Below are 13,680 nucleotides of genomic sequence, written 5' to 3' on the forward strand. Positions count from 1 at the left end.
TTGATCATCCGCCGACGTCGTTTCAGATGTCCCACGCGGCGGCATCTCGCCGTCTCGTTGACCTGGGCGTGAACCCCACGAAGAAAGTCGCTCATCTATCAGCCGCCCCCAACGGTGCAGCGATAATGAGGCGCACGAAAGCCTCACCGTCACCATCGTCATCAAACATCGGCATCAGCTTTGTCATCGTCGTCATCATCAGCAGCAGCAGCAGCGGCATCGACGAGCCAACTCATATTCTAAGGTTTTTTCGAGCCAACTCATGTCGCTTGCACGTGCTATTGTTATTGTTGTAAGTGGTGTCAATTCTAGATTTGATTGAAGCTTTCGTGACTGCAAGGATTCATATTCTTAGGGTTTTTCCGGAAAAGTCACGTAGGTAAAAAAAAAATTAATAAAAGTAAAATAAAATAAAAAAAATAAAATTAAAATCACGACGTTTCGGAGGCAACACAAGCTTCCGTCTTCAGGTGGAACAGTCACAGCACGATAGCTGTATCAAGTGAGAGAAATTCCAAGAAAACCGTATTTGTATAAAAGTTTAGTGGTGTCATTGTTATTGTTGTTATTGGTGTTATTGCTGCTGTTGTTGTTATTGTTGTTGTTGATGGTCGCGCATTGAGGCGCCGTGAGAACGAGACTCTGTTCCGATCTCTCACGGAGAGCGCGTCCACGCATAGCGGACACCAAAGTGGACACCTCCACACAGCGAGACACGAGGCACTGTCTAATCGCCCATTTGTGCATCATCATCATCAGTAAGAATCCACACCACCATCATCATCATTAAGTATCCACATCATCATCATCATCATTAAGTATCCACACCACCACCATCATCATCATTAAGTATCCACACCACCATCATCATCATCATTAAGTATCCACACCACCATCATCATCATCATCATTAAGTATCCACACCACCACCATCATCATCATTGAGTATCCACACCACCATCATCATTAAGTATCCACACCATCATCTTAATAATTAAGTATCCACATCATCATAATCATTAAGTATCCACACCATCATCATCATTAAGTATCCACACCATCATCATAATCATTAAGAATCCACACCACCACCACCATCATCATCATTAAGTATCCACACCGTCATCTTAATCATTAAGTATCCACATCATCATCATCATTAAGTATCCAAACCATCACCATCATCATCACCATCATCATCACCATCATCGCGCGGCGCTTTCAGATGCGCTTCTGCGGCCGTCTGGAACGCTCTCCCACCGATATTAGGAGGTCACTGGGAGCTGTTCGCTTTAAAATCATCATCGTCTAGATTGACATTTCTTTACAACTGATTTTTGTCTTTAGTTTGTTGTCCTTCCCCCGCACCTCTGATCAGTGTGGTTGGCTACGTACGGTGCGAAAGAAGTTCGACATGCGTACGTACAAACATACAAACAACATCATCATCGCCACCAGCTTCTGTGGCCGTCTGGAACGCTCTTCCTTCCGATCTGCGGAAGCCCCCCGGGAGACAGCGGCGCTTCGAAATCGTCGTCTACGTTGACAAACTCATTTCCTCGAGAACTACTTTGTTGCGTCTTCTTGGTTCTTTCGGTAAAGTCACGTAGAAGGGAAGTAATAAAAAAAAATATTATTATATTATATTATTATATTATATTATTATATTATTTTATTTTATTATGTTTTATTTTTATTATTTTATTACTTCCCTTCTACGTGACTTTACCGAAAGAACCAAGAAGATGAATCCCTGTAGTCACGAAAGCTTTAAATCGAAATTTACTTTGTTGCGTTTAATGTTTCTGTCCTCCCGCCTTCCCCGGACACCTCCAATAGGCGACGAAAGAAGTTCAACGTATATACATCAACAACATCATCAACAACAACAACATCAACAACAACAACATCAACAACAACATCTGAGAATAGGTTTTCCCCATTTTTCTGGCAACAAAACAGTTGTGTTAAGATTTACACCATTGGAACCTCATTTGCCAGTAAAAATATGATGATTGGTTTTTTACCCTTCTATCTGGCAACAAAACTGACACCTTTTTTTTGGTTTGCATTATGACTGCAGGTATTGTGGTCTATGTAAACATGACTTCTTGTAAAAAAAGGTGTCAGTTTTGTTGCCAGATAGAAGGGTAAAAAACCAATTATCAGGTGTTAAGATGTTAAAACACCAAACTGAAACCTTTCACAAGGAATCACGTCTGCATTAACCACAATGCTTGTGGTCAGAATGTAAGCAAAAAAAACCACTGATAATATATCATGCATTGTCTTTAAAACTGATTGGCTCCACACCAGAGATAGCTTTCTTTTGAGCCTCGTCTCAAAAACGGTCTTAGACCACCACCATTACCACCACCATCATCATCAGGGTTGTGCAGTGCCACTGTTTGGCGGTTTAGCGCGCTGGGCACGACACAACTGGTGGCTTTGAGACCGCTGCCTGTGCATGAGATGGGATGGGGGGGGGGGGCGATCCGGGAGACGTCCACGAGTTGCAAGCGCAGCACTCGAGAAGAGCCCCCCACCCCCCCACCCACCCACAGCGCCCCCCCCCCCCCCCCGTGTAATAATTACCCCGGCTTACAAAATGAACTTTCCTCATCAAAGTTAATGAGCCATTCACAAAGCGGTCGTCAGGCCGTGCGTGCGTGCGTTCGCACCCCCCCCCCCCCCGTGACCCCCCTCCCCCACCACAACTTTTTCCCACAAGCCCCCCCCCCCTGAACACCCTCCCCCACCACCTCTTTCTCCCCCCACCACCCCAAACTCCTCGCGAGATAAATACTCAGAGCCATCATCTACCGTCGAGGGCAAATGGCCACAGCCAATGGAGGGATCTCCCGCCCCCCATCCCTCCTCGCTGCCACCCTGAACGCGTCTCTCGCCACCACCACCACCACCAACCCCAACACCGCCACCACCACCACCAACCACCACCACCGCCACCAACCCCAACACCGCCACCACCACCGCCACCACCGCCACCGCCACCGCCACCACCACCGTCTCCCTGACCACCCCGAACTCTCCCCGCCCGTGTCCCCTGGCAGCTCCCCCACAATGAGACCCCCCCCTGGTGAGCGCAGGGTCGCAATCATTAACGCGACGCCGCGACTCATCCCCCACCGCTCTCGGTGCGAGTTCCTTTGCCTCCCCCCATCCCCCCACCATCCCCCCCACCACGCTCCCCCTCCCTCCCCGATCAGCGCGGTTGGCGACGTACGGTGCGAAAGAAGTTCCACGCGCAACACGCGCGACCCCGGTGGGGGGGGGGGGGGGCAGGGGGGGGGGTCCTCTTCCCCGAACAAAAGTGGAGTAGCGACTTGCCCACCGCGTGATGCCGTGCGGGAACAACAACACAAAACACACAAAACTTCGCTCGCCACTGCGCCACCAAAAATATCGTGGGAAATTGCCCCCTCCCCCCCGATATATGTGAGCGTTCGTGTCTTCTAACCACACACACAAAGCCATTGCCGAATAGCAGCAAACATCATTGGAGTCGGGGCGCGTCGTGCCATAGGGAGCGACGTGGTAAGCGACGATGAACGATTCTACGTCGATTTAAAGCTTCTTTCGTGACTGCAGGGATTCATCTTCTTGGTTCTTTCGGTGAAGTCACGTAGAAGGGAAGTAATAAAATAATACAAATAAAACATAATAAAATTTCGATTTAAAGCTTCTTTCGTGACTGCAGGGATTCATCTTCTTGGTTCTTTCGGTAAAGTCACGTAGAAGGGAAGTAATAAAATAATAAAAATAAAACATAATACAATACAATTCTCACGACGTTTCGGCCACAACGCAAGCAGCCGTCCTCAGGTGAAGAGGACCGGCACGGCTGGCTACGTACGGCGCGAAAGAAGTTCTACACACACGCGCGTGCAGAAGAATCGAACAGTGGCGAGGCAGCGTCGAACCCGATCTTGGGTCTCCTCCCTTTGCCGACCCTGCAGCGAGTCGCGCGATGTCGATCGACACGAGGTGGGGGGGGGGGTGACAGTCTGGGTAGGGGCCGCTGGGAACTCATCTTGTCGTGTGGATGGTGCAGAGCAACGAACTACAATTTCACTTTCAAGGTGGGCAAGCGCAGATAATATAATCGCATTGGGAGCAGCGGAGTAGTGAATCATCGTCGTCATCATCATCGCTGTGATGTCTCATTCGCATGATAGCGTCGTTACACGTTGCACTGCCACGGTCTGTCCTGGGTAAAGATAAAGATCCCCCGTATAGCCTTAACAGACTGTAGGGGCAAGTGCTGTTAGCGAGCACCTATGAAGGCCGGAACGGCACACGAGGGGGGTGGGTGGCCAGCACCACGCCCGACCGCCTTTGTCTCCCCAGTGGCGATGTTTACTACACACCGCACCAGGTACTCATTTAAGGCTGAGTCGACCTAGGGGAAGCCCAGGACCGGTTCAGATAATCGTCACTGGTGTTAGCCGTGAGCGGGAATCGAACCCGGGTCGCCAGGTTCATAGCGCAGCGTAGCGCTAACCACTACACCACCGCTACTGCTAGAGAGCCGTCTTCATACTATGAGATCTCTTTTACCAGTGGCAAAATATAGTAGTAGGTTTTTACCCTTTTAAACTACTACTATATTTTGCCACTGGTAAAAGAGATCTCATAGTGTAAATGCTTACCCCGAGCTCTCAATACTCTGATATTGCACTGTGTTTGAGTTGTACGCCTTCTGGTGTCATCTGGTCCAACACCAATGGGGACTAGACTCTAAAGAAAGCCGTCTCGGGTGTGGACCAATCAACTTCAAGGACCGTGCATATTATTATCATTATCAGAGTTGCTTCTTTTTGTTTGCTTTTCTGACTACTTGTGTTGTGGTTATTGCAAACATGATGCCTTAAATAAAGGTGTCAGTTTTGTACCAGTTTAAAAGCTGTCTTCATGTTCCATTCGTGCAGCATCGGGCATCGTCCGCATTTCCGCTGCTGCCACGATTTGCGCTGTGGATGCGATTCAGGGGTGGGAAGTCGGCGAAGACAAACAGCAAAGCACGTGGCCGCACGAATCTTGACTTGGCTGACCGGTGGCGCACACAAAGACAACCACCGCTCCCACACACCGCTCCCACACCGCCCACCGTGTAGTCTACACGTAGAGTGTTGGTTGGGGCAAGTGCTGACCTTGTAAAGTCTACACTTGAAGCATTGCTGATTTGAAGCTTTCGTGACTGCAGGGATCCATACTCTTTGGTTCTTTCGGTAAAGTCACGCGGGTAGAAAATAAAATAAATCACCACGTTTCACGACATTTCGAGCGCAACACACGCTTGTGTTTGCGCCCGAAACGTCGTGATTTATTTTATTGTATACCTACGTGACTCCACCGAAAGAACCAAAGAGTATGAAAGCATTGCTGTTTAAGAAGACTTTAATCCGAGTGTTATCTTTATACGCATGCCCTCCTTTAGCTATTATTATGATCATTATTCATTATACGATGTAACTGATGATTTTTGACGCTTTTCTTACGCTTTTAACGCTTACTACTACGCTTACTACTTACACAGCGCTCTGTGATGCATGGGTGAAAAGCGTCATGTAATAGCCTCGTGTACGATGATGATGATGATGAATGGTCTGGCGTCAGCAGGACAACGTTGCCTTCCATGCTTTGTAGACGTGAACCACACACGGGAACGCTTGCGGCCTTCTCGTCGTGCCAAGGGCCAGGACCCCCAACACTCACACGGGCAAGGCGGCCTTCGTTCGGAGTGAATGGGCACTCGTCTGTGGAGCAGGCAGCCTGCCTGCCAGCGGGGTCCGAGGGCTTCGCAATCGTTGAGCGATTTTAAGTTGAAGATAGAAACGTATCTTCTTGGTTCTTTCGGTAAAGTCACGTAGAATGGAAATAATAAAATAATACAAATTAAACATAATAAAATAATTCTCAGTGAGAACCAAGAAGATGAATCCCTGCAGTCGCGAAAGTTTGAAATCGAGATATAAACTTACTTTTTTTTTAAACTTGCTTTGAGTTAGGATTCTGTTGTAAGCGTTTTAAAAAAAATGCCTTCGCTAGAAATTTATTATAACGCGATTTAGTTTTGTCTGGAAATTGCTTTTATTGTTCTTGCGATGTAGTCTCTTAACGATGTTTCACTTTGCCTGGACAGCACTTTGAATTGCATCTTTTGTACGAAATAGTGCGATCGAAATAAAGACTTGATTGATTGATTATTACACAGGGATAGTATTCACAGCTACCCATTGATCTTCCGTATATGGGTTTTGTCGTCCACTCACATCCATCTCGACGGGGATATTAATACAGAGCCGGATATTTTATATATATGTAAATATTATATATATTTTCAGCTCTGCTTCGATGGTGTTTGGGATGGATGGCTCTGAATTAAGAGGCGCAGACCACGTGTAGCGAACTGTGGCATGCTCTTAGTTGCTGTGTTTGATCATTTATATGTGTGTGTGTGTGTGTTTGCTTTTCAACAATATGTTTGATAAACGTATTTAAACGAACATCCTCAATGATAGCCGACGCATTAAATAACTTCCTGAATACGTTGTCGGGAATTGAAGATGTTTTTTTTGGGGGGGGGGAGGGTTATATCGCGTGCATATAAACGTGTCGTTAAACCCGCCACCACCCGACACGCAGCCGATTGGTGAGGTCTGTGCCACGTAAACAAAACGAGATCTTACCCAAAAACCTCTCTTGTGGAAAATATTGTGTCGTGTGATCCTTCCGTGTTAAATTGAGTATGTGTTAAAAAATCGCTTTCTCTGGATGAACACGGACTGTAAGAAAATAGCTTAACGTAGAAACAGCTTTTGATGCCATATACAGCCGTAAGAATTCGTTACGTTTAGTTAAATTTGCTCCATTCATGCAAATCTACGAACGACACGAACGCCAAGGCTTGGTCAGAGACGCGACCACGCGGTCAAGGGCATACGGAGGTGAATCACAACACGACCCTGTGAAGAAGGTCCATTGGCCGAAACGTCGCCTATTGCATACTTCTCCTCTTTAAAGAGACCGCGGTGGCGTTGACGAGTGTGCTGAGTTATGTAAGTATGACCAATACGAATAGGCGTTTTACCCGATGTTGTTCTGGCAAATCGCCCGGAGATACTGGATGTAATTACCAGCGAAACGTCGTACTACTCAAATTCTAAATGCTGTGGATCCACTCTTCAAACACACCGGTGGGCTGAAGAGGTAACGAATTGGCGTTTTACACCATTGGAACCTCATTTGCCAGTAAAAAATATGATAATTGTTTTTTTTACCCTTTTATCTGGCAACAAAACTGACACAGTTTAAATTAAAAAAAATGTGTCCGTTTTGTTGCCAGATACAAGGGTAAAAAAACAATTATCGAATTGGCGTTTTGTTAAAGTCACACATTTTATTTCTGATTTGCCGTGTCGGGTGGTGGAGGGTTGCGACACATTCATAATAACGCGATCTAACCCAAAAACCTTTATCATGTTGTTGTTGTCGTTAAATATGTAACTGTGGAAGTGCTTAAACGTTGTCTGCCGGCCCGAGCCGCCCTGGAAAAACGAACTTCTTAGCCCCACGGGTTTTCACTCAGTGAGAAATCCACTTCTTCCGATTCTGATCCAGTTGTTACAAAAGTTTCCGGTAAAACTCAACTCGCTGCCTGTGTCTCGTTTCAACCCAACATTGCCCCCCCCTTGCCCCCCAATCGAAGCGTTGTGACGGAGAACGCGTCAGCACGTGTACATCCCGGCATGCATCTCGCTCTAGTGGTGACAACGGGATGAATGTACTGCAGGCAATTCCCACCAGGCGCGTGTGTGTTCATTTGCTAGAGACGCCGCGGTGGCTGGGAGGTGTGTAACTACCTCGCCTGCGATCAGAATGACAATATGTATTGATACTGCAGGAGGAAACCGATGAGCTATGAAGCTCCTTTTCTCACAGATGCCCAGTAGGGGCTCGATGTAAGAACGTCGCAACAACAAACAGTTCGAAAAACACGACGGGAATGCAAAGGACAAGAAAGGTAAACAAACGAACAAACACAAACACAGCACGAAACCATCCCCGTGCTACCAGACAGCTCACCGAGGTATTCACTGATTTTTCCAAAGCGGCCTGGCCACAAATAATAACTCAACAAAGTTAGGCCCATCATTTTGGCATATACAGCAGCAAACTAATCAAACATGATCTAAACGGTTGTTTCTTAATCTACACGAGGTCGTGGGTTAAGATCCCAACCCTGACGCCTGCTGTATATTTGGAGTTTGCGTCTCTCTCTCTTTCTCTGTGTCCGTGGTCGCAGTGGATTTATCTCCGAGTCCTCCGGGTTTCCCCCTCCACATTTAGACATCAACATCACGACGCCTTTAGACGATCTGGCTGCGAGAAAATGTCCAACGTGGTGATGAGGATAATCCGACACTTCGTCGAGCTATCATTTGTGCGTAGCCAAGTCGCGTTTGAAAAAATAGCCAAATATATAACTTAGTGAGCCTCACCTGGTAATATCAAATAAAATGTTCATAGGGATGCGATGGCCGTTTAGAAACGCGTGGGGTCGTTTCTGTAATCGGTTCGTGCCGTGCGACCCGGCAGATGAAAAATATTCCCACAAACCGTACCTCTCCATAACAAAGGCTCACCCTCTTAAGCCTCACCTTACCATATGAATAAAAAGTGTGCTGTACTTGCCGCTTCCCCCCCCCTCTCCAACCATTATATAAACGGAGTGGTAGCTCCTGAAATCTCTCATTTACTTGATACAGCTGTCGTGGCTGTGACGGTTCCACCTGAAGACGGAAGCTTGTGTTGCCTCCGAAACGTCGTGATTTTTATTTTATTTTACTTTTATTAATTTTAATGTTTTTCCTACGTGACTTTACCGAAAAAACCTAAGAATATGAATCATTGCAGTCACGAAAGCTTCAAATCTAGAACGAAAAAAAACCCCTCGGCTTCCCTTGATATCTGCTGTTCCCAGTCTGGGAAAAGCGCGCATCCCATACAGCTGCGCGTTATCCTTCCTCAGTCGTGAAACTCGTTTGGTTGATTTTAACCACATATATATATGGGTGATGCGTGTTTATCTTATATAACGTTTGTGTTCGTAACTTGCCCGAAGTAGTGTGTGTGTGTGGATGTGTAATGATGGGGAGCGGTGGCGCAGCGGTTAGCGCACTACGCTTCGAACCCAGCGACCCGAGTTCGATTTCCCGCTCGGGAAGGGAGAGGGGGGGGCACTATCAGAATCAGAATATTTGTTTATAGTTGAGGAATCCGATGAGCTATTAATACATTTTTCACAGATGTCCAGTAGTGACGGTTATCTGAACTGGTCCTGGGCCTGCTCTAGGTCGACTCAGCCTCAAATGAGTACCTGGGGCGGTGTGTAAACATCGCCACGAGGGAGACAAAGGCGGCCAGGCGTGGTGCAGGCCACGCACCCCCTCGTGTGCCGTTCCGGCCTTCATAGGTGCTCGCGAACAGCACTTGCCCCCAACAGTCTGTTACCATAATAAACGTTTTTGGGTTTAGATCGCGTTATTTATAAATGTGTCGTAACCCTCCACCACCCGACACGGCCAATCAGCAAAAAAAGTGTCACGTTGACAAAAGACAAATAGTTCACTACTTTAGCCCACCGGTGTGTTGAAGAGTGAATCCACAACATTTACAGTTTCTAAATAACGCCATCTAAACCCAAAAACTTATTACGAATAATATTGGTCGCAAAAGCCTACGTGTTAGTCTGTTACCGGCTACACGGGGGATCTTTGTCTTTATCTAACGATGAAGCCGAGCATCGGACACCTGTGTGGCATCGTGGCGATTGACAGCCAGCGCCGTTATCACGACACGAATTTAAATCACGACGTTTTTAAAACAGTCTGCCTCAGCAGCAGACCACGCTTTCCCACCTGATGACGGACGCTTGTGTTGCGCCCGAAACGTCGTGATCTATTTTATTTTCTACCCACGTGACTTTACCGAAAGAACCAAAGAGTATGGATTCCTGCAGTCACGAATGTTTCAAATCAAGAACGATACTAATTCTAATTCTAATAACCAGATTACCCCTTCATCAATCCACTGCTGGATGAAGGGCGGGAATGATCGATCAGCACTTGTTCCGATAGTTACCGCTCGCCTCTGATGGTGGCCGTGTAAGCTTCACAAATTGTCGCCACGCGTGTTTGTTTCAAACGAAGTTGACTCTTTTTAAATCCTTTATATTAAGTTCGCTTGCTTGCTTACGACCGTGCAAATATTTCGGTCGTTTTTTAACCCACTTCCCGTGATCCAATCGAGCTGACATTTTCCACACAGACTCGTTGTGCGTGACAATTAATGTTCGTGAAAAAAAATCCAAAATTTTACACTTTTTAGGACAAAAATATTATATTTAACTACCAATTGCTTAATGCTGCCATGCAATCATCTGACCCATAGGTGGCAGCCATCTCAAGCCAGAGGACGAGAGGACTCTAACCGCCACGCATATACAGGATTTATAGTGAAAAACTTTGTTTTTACGGGTTATACTTGTTTAACACGAGCGCACACTTTCCTTCTGCAAAGAAGATCGCATTGCTGGAGTTCATTTGGCTCGTTGCGTATTTTCCGTGAATTGTCAAACCTCTGTCTTGTCAATGAGACGCATTCGTGAGCCGTAAGACTGTGGCTTTAAATGGGAACAAAAAGTAGACATCCGATGTGTGACGGTACGCGTAATAGCACCGTATCCATAGCACGCCAAGACGCGTTACTGCCCCGGTCGTGCAACGAAGAAGGGCCGTTGCCCGAAACGTCGCCTGTATAATATTAATTTCAACTGAAGGCGACGGTGGTGGTTTTTGGCGACCGAACGAGTTGATTTTTTTTATCTTGTCGAATGTGCTTGTTTACCGCTGCCAATGCAGAAGCAGCATTGCCCAAAGCAATGAGTTTGACTTTGTAAACCGGATCTAACAATGCAATCAAAGACAAAGATCCCCCGTATAGCCTGCAACAGACTGTTGGGGCAAGTGCTGTTGGCGAGTAGCACCTATGAAGGCCGGCACGGCACACGAGGTGGTGGGTGGCCAACTCCACGCCCGGCCGCCTTTGTCTCTCCCAGTGGCGATGCTTACACGCCGCACCAGCTACTCATTTGAGGCTGAGTCGACCTCGGGGAGGCCCAGGACCGGTTCAGATAATCGTCACTCGTGTTGGCAGCCGTGAGCGGGAATTGAACTCACACACACATCTGTGGTTGTGTGTGTACCACTCACACTTAACTGTGCCTGGTTATGCATCTGTGAGTCAAGTCCCTCGACTATATATAGACGCGTACATGTACAGAGCACGCCAATGTGCCCAGCGTCAGCGTATATATATGTAAAGGTGTACACCTGCTAATACATTTTTTTTATGCTTAAAATTTTTACCATGTAAAGGAATGTGTCCCTATAATAACAGCACTTGCCCCAATAGCCTGTTAAAGGCTATACTAACATTGCCCATAGACTAACACTGCCCATAGACTAACATTGCCCATAGACTAACATTGCCCATAGACTAACATTGCCCACAGACTAACATTGCCCATAGACTAACACTGCCCATAGACTAACACTGCCCATAGACTAACACTGCCCATAGACTAACACTGCCCATAGACTAACACTACCCATAGACTAACACTGCCCATAGACTAACATTGCCCATAGACTAACACTGCCCATAGACTAACACTGCCCACAGACTAACATTGCCCATAGACTAACACTGCCGATAGACTAACACTGCCCACAGACTAACACTGCCCATAGACTAACACTGCCCATAGACTAACACTACCCATAGACCAACACTGCCCATAGACTAACATTGCCCATAGACTAACACTGCCCATAGACCAACACTGCCCATAGACTAACATTGCCCATAGACTAACATTGCCCATAGACTAACATTGCCCATAGACTAACACTGCCCATAGACCAACACTGCCCATAGACTAACATTGCCGATAGACTAACACTGCCCATAGACTAACATTGCCGATAGACTAACACTGCCCATAGACTAACATTACCCATAGACTAACATTGCCCATAGACTAACATTGCCGATAGACTAACACTGCCCATAGACTAACATTACCCATAGACTAACATTGCCCATAGACTAACACTGCCCATAGACTAGCATTGCCCATAGACTAGCACTGCACCATAGATTAACATTACCCATAGACTAACATTGCCCATGGACTAACACTGCCCATAGACTCAACATTACCCATAGACCAACACTACCCATAGACTAACACTACCCATAGACTAACACTACCCATAGACTAACACTACCCATAGACTCAACACTGCCCATAGACTCAACATTACCCATAGACCAACACTACCCATAGACTAACACTGCCCATAGACTAACACTACCCATAGACTAACATTACCCACAGACTCAACACTACCCATAGACTAACACTGCCCATAGACTCAACACTACCCATAGACTAACACTACCCATAGACTCAACACTGCCCATAGACTCAACACTACCCATAGACCAACACTACCCATAGACTCAACACTACCCATAGACTAACATTGCCCATAGACTCCACGAGCTCTCGAGTAAACATCACGAACAGAGCTCGACGACGACGACGAGACGGACGAGGCAACGATCGCGGAAACTCTCCGCCCGACAACGTCCCTGCACAGCTCACACACGGAGCGAGCGAGACCCGGAGACGCCGGGCACAGAGCCGATGCAGTTACCGAGTGGGAGTCTCTCCCACCTGATGACGGAGACTTGTGTTGCCTCCGAAACGTCATGATTTTTGTTTTATTTTATTTTCATTAATTTTGATGTTTTACCTACGTGACTTTACCGAAAAAACCTAAGAATATAGTCTCTCCCACCTTGACGGTGCCGACTTGCTAGGAATTGGGTGGCCCACTGGTCCCTCCGTCTCTTCACGGGCAAGCCTCGACGACTCGAAGACGCGTCACCACCACCACCAACACCACCTCTCTCTCCAATGAACGACACCTGGCAGCAGGAACGGCACCACCACCACCACCGCAGCAGCAGCAGCAGCGCGCTGCTTACCGAACAACACTCTCTCACCTGGGCTTCACGCCGCAGTCCAGGTACGCATGCGGAACCCGCGTTGCTGTTGTTGTTGTGGAAGTTGTTGTAGTTGTGGTGGTTGTGGAACACGGCTCGAGCACAGAGATCCCCTCCCACCCCCCACGCCGCCTCCCCACTCTGCGTGCGCGAACTCTGAGCGCAGCGCGATCGGAGCAGCGACAACTTCAGAGGCGTCGGCTGCTGCGGCTGCTGCTGCTGCTGTTGCTGCTGAAGCTGCGTCGCGTTGTGTGGAGGTAGCGGCGTGACTGACGGCCGCCAGCGAGCGCGCTCACCCACCCCCACTCGTCCACCCACCCACACGCACGTGCCCTACACACCAACGTACCCACCCACCAACGTACCCACCCACCAACGTACCCACCCACCCACTCGTCCACCCACCCACCCACCCACACGCACGCGCGCGCCCTACCCACTAACGTGCCCACCCACTCGTCCACCCACCCACTCGTCCACCCACCCACTCGTCCACCCACCCACCAATGTGCCCACCCACCC

At 47.7% G+C, this 13,680-nt stretch overlaps 1 pseudogene across 1 annotated transcript in view; it reads right to left on the reverse strand.

The window, feature by feature from the left end:
- Positions 1 to 13,266, reverse strand: part of LOC144942349 (paired box protein Pax-6-like) — a 35,069-nt pseudogene extending 21,803 nt beyond the window's left edge. Inside the window, exon 1 of the transcript XR_013639360.1 lies at positions 13,159 to 13,266. The product of XR_013639360.1 is annotated as a paired box protein Pax-6-like (transcript). The remainder of the gene's footprint in view (positions 1 to 13,158) is intronic.
- Between the last annotated feature and the right edge of the window lie 414 nt (positions 13,267 to 13,680).

The sequence above is a fragment of the Lampetra fluviatilis genome, chromosome 27 (genome assembly GCF_964198595.1).
Source record: "Lampetra fluviatilis chromosome 27, kcLamFluv1.1, whole genome shotgun sequence".
Classification (NCBI taxonomy): Eukaryota; Metazoa; Chordata; class Hyperoartia; order Petromyzontiformes; family Petromyzontidae; genus Lampetra; species Lampetra fluviatilis.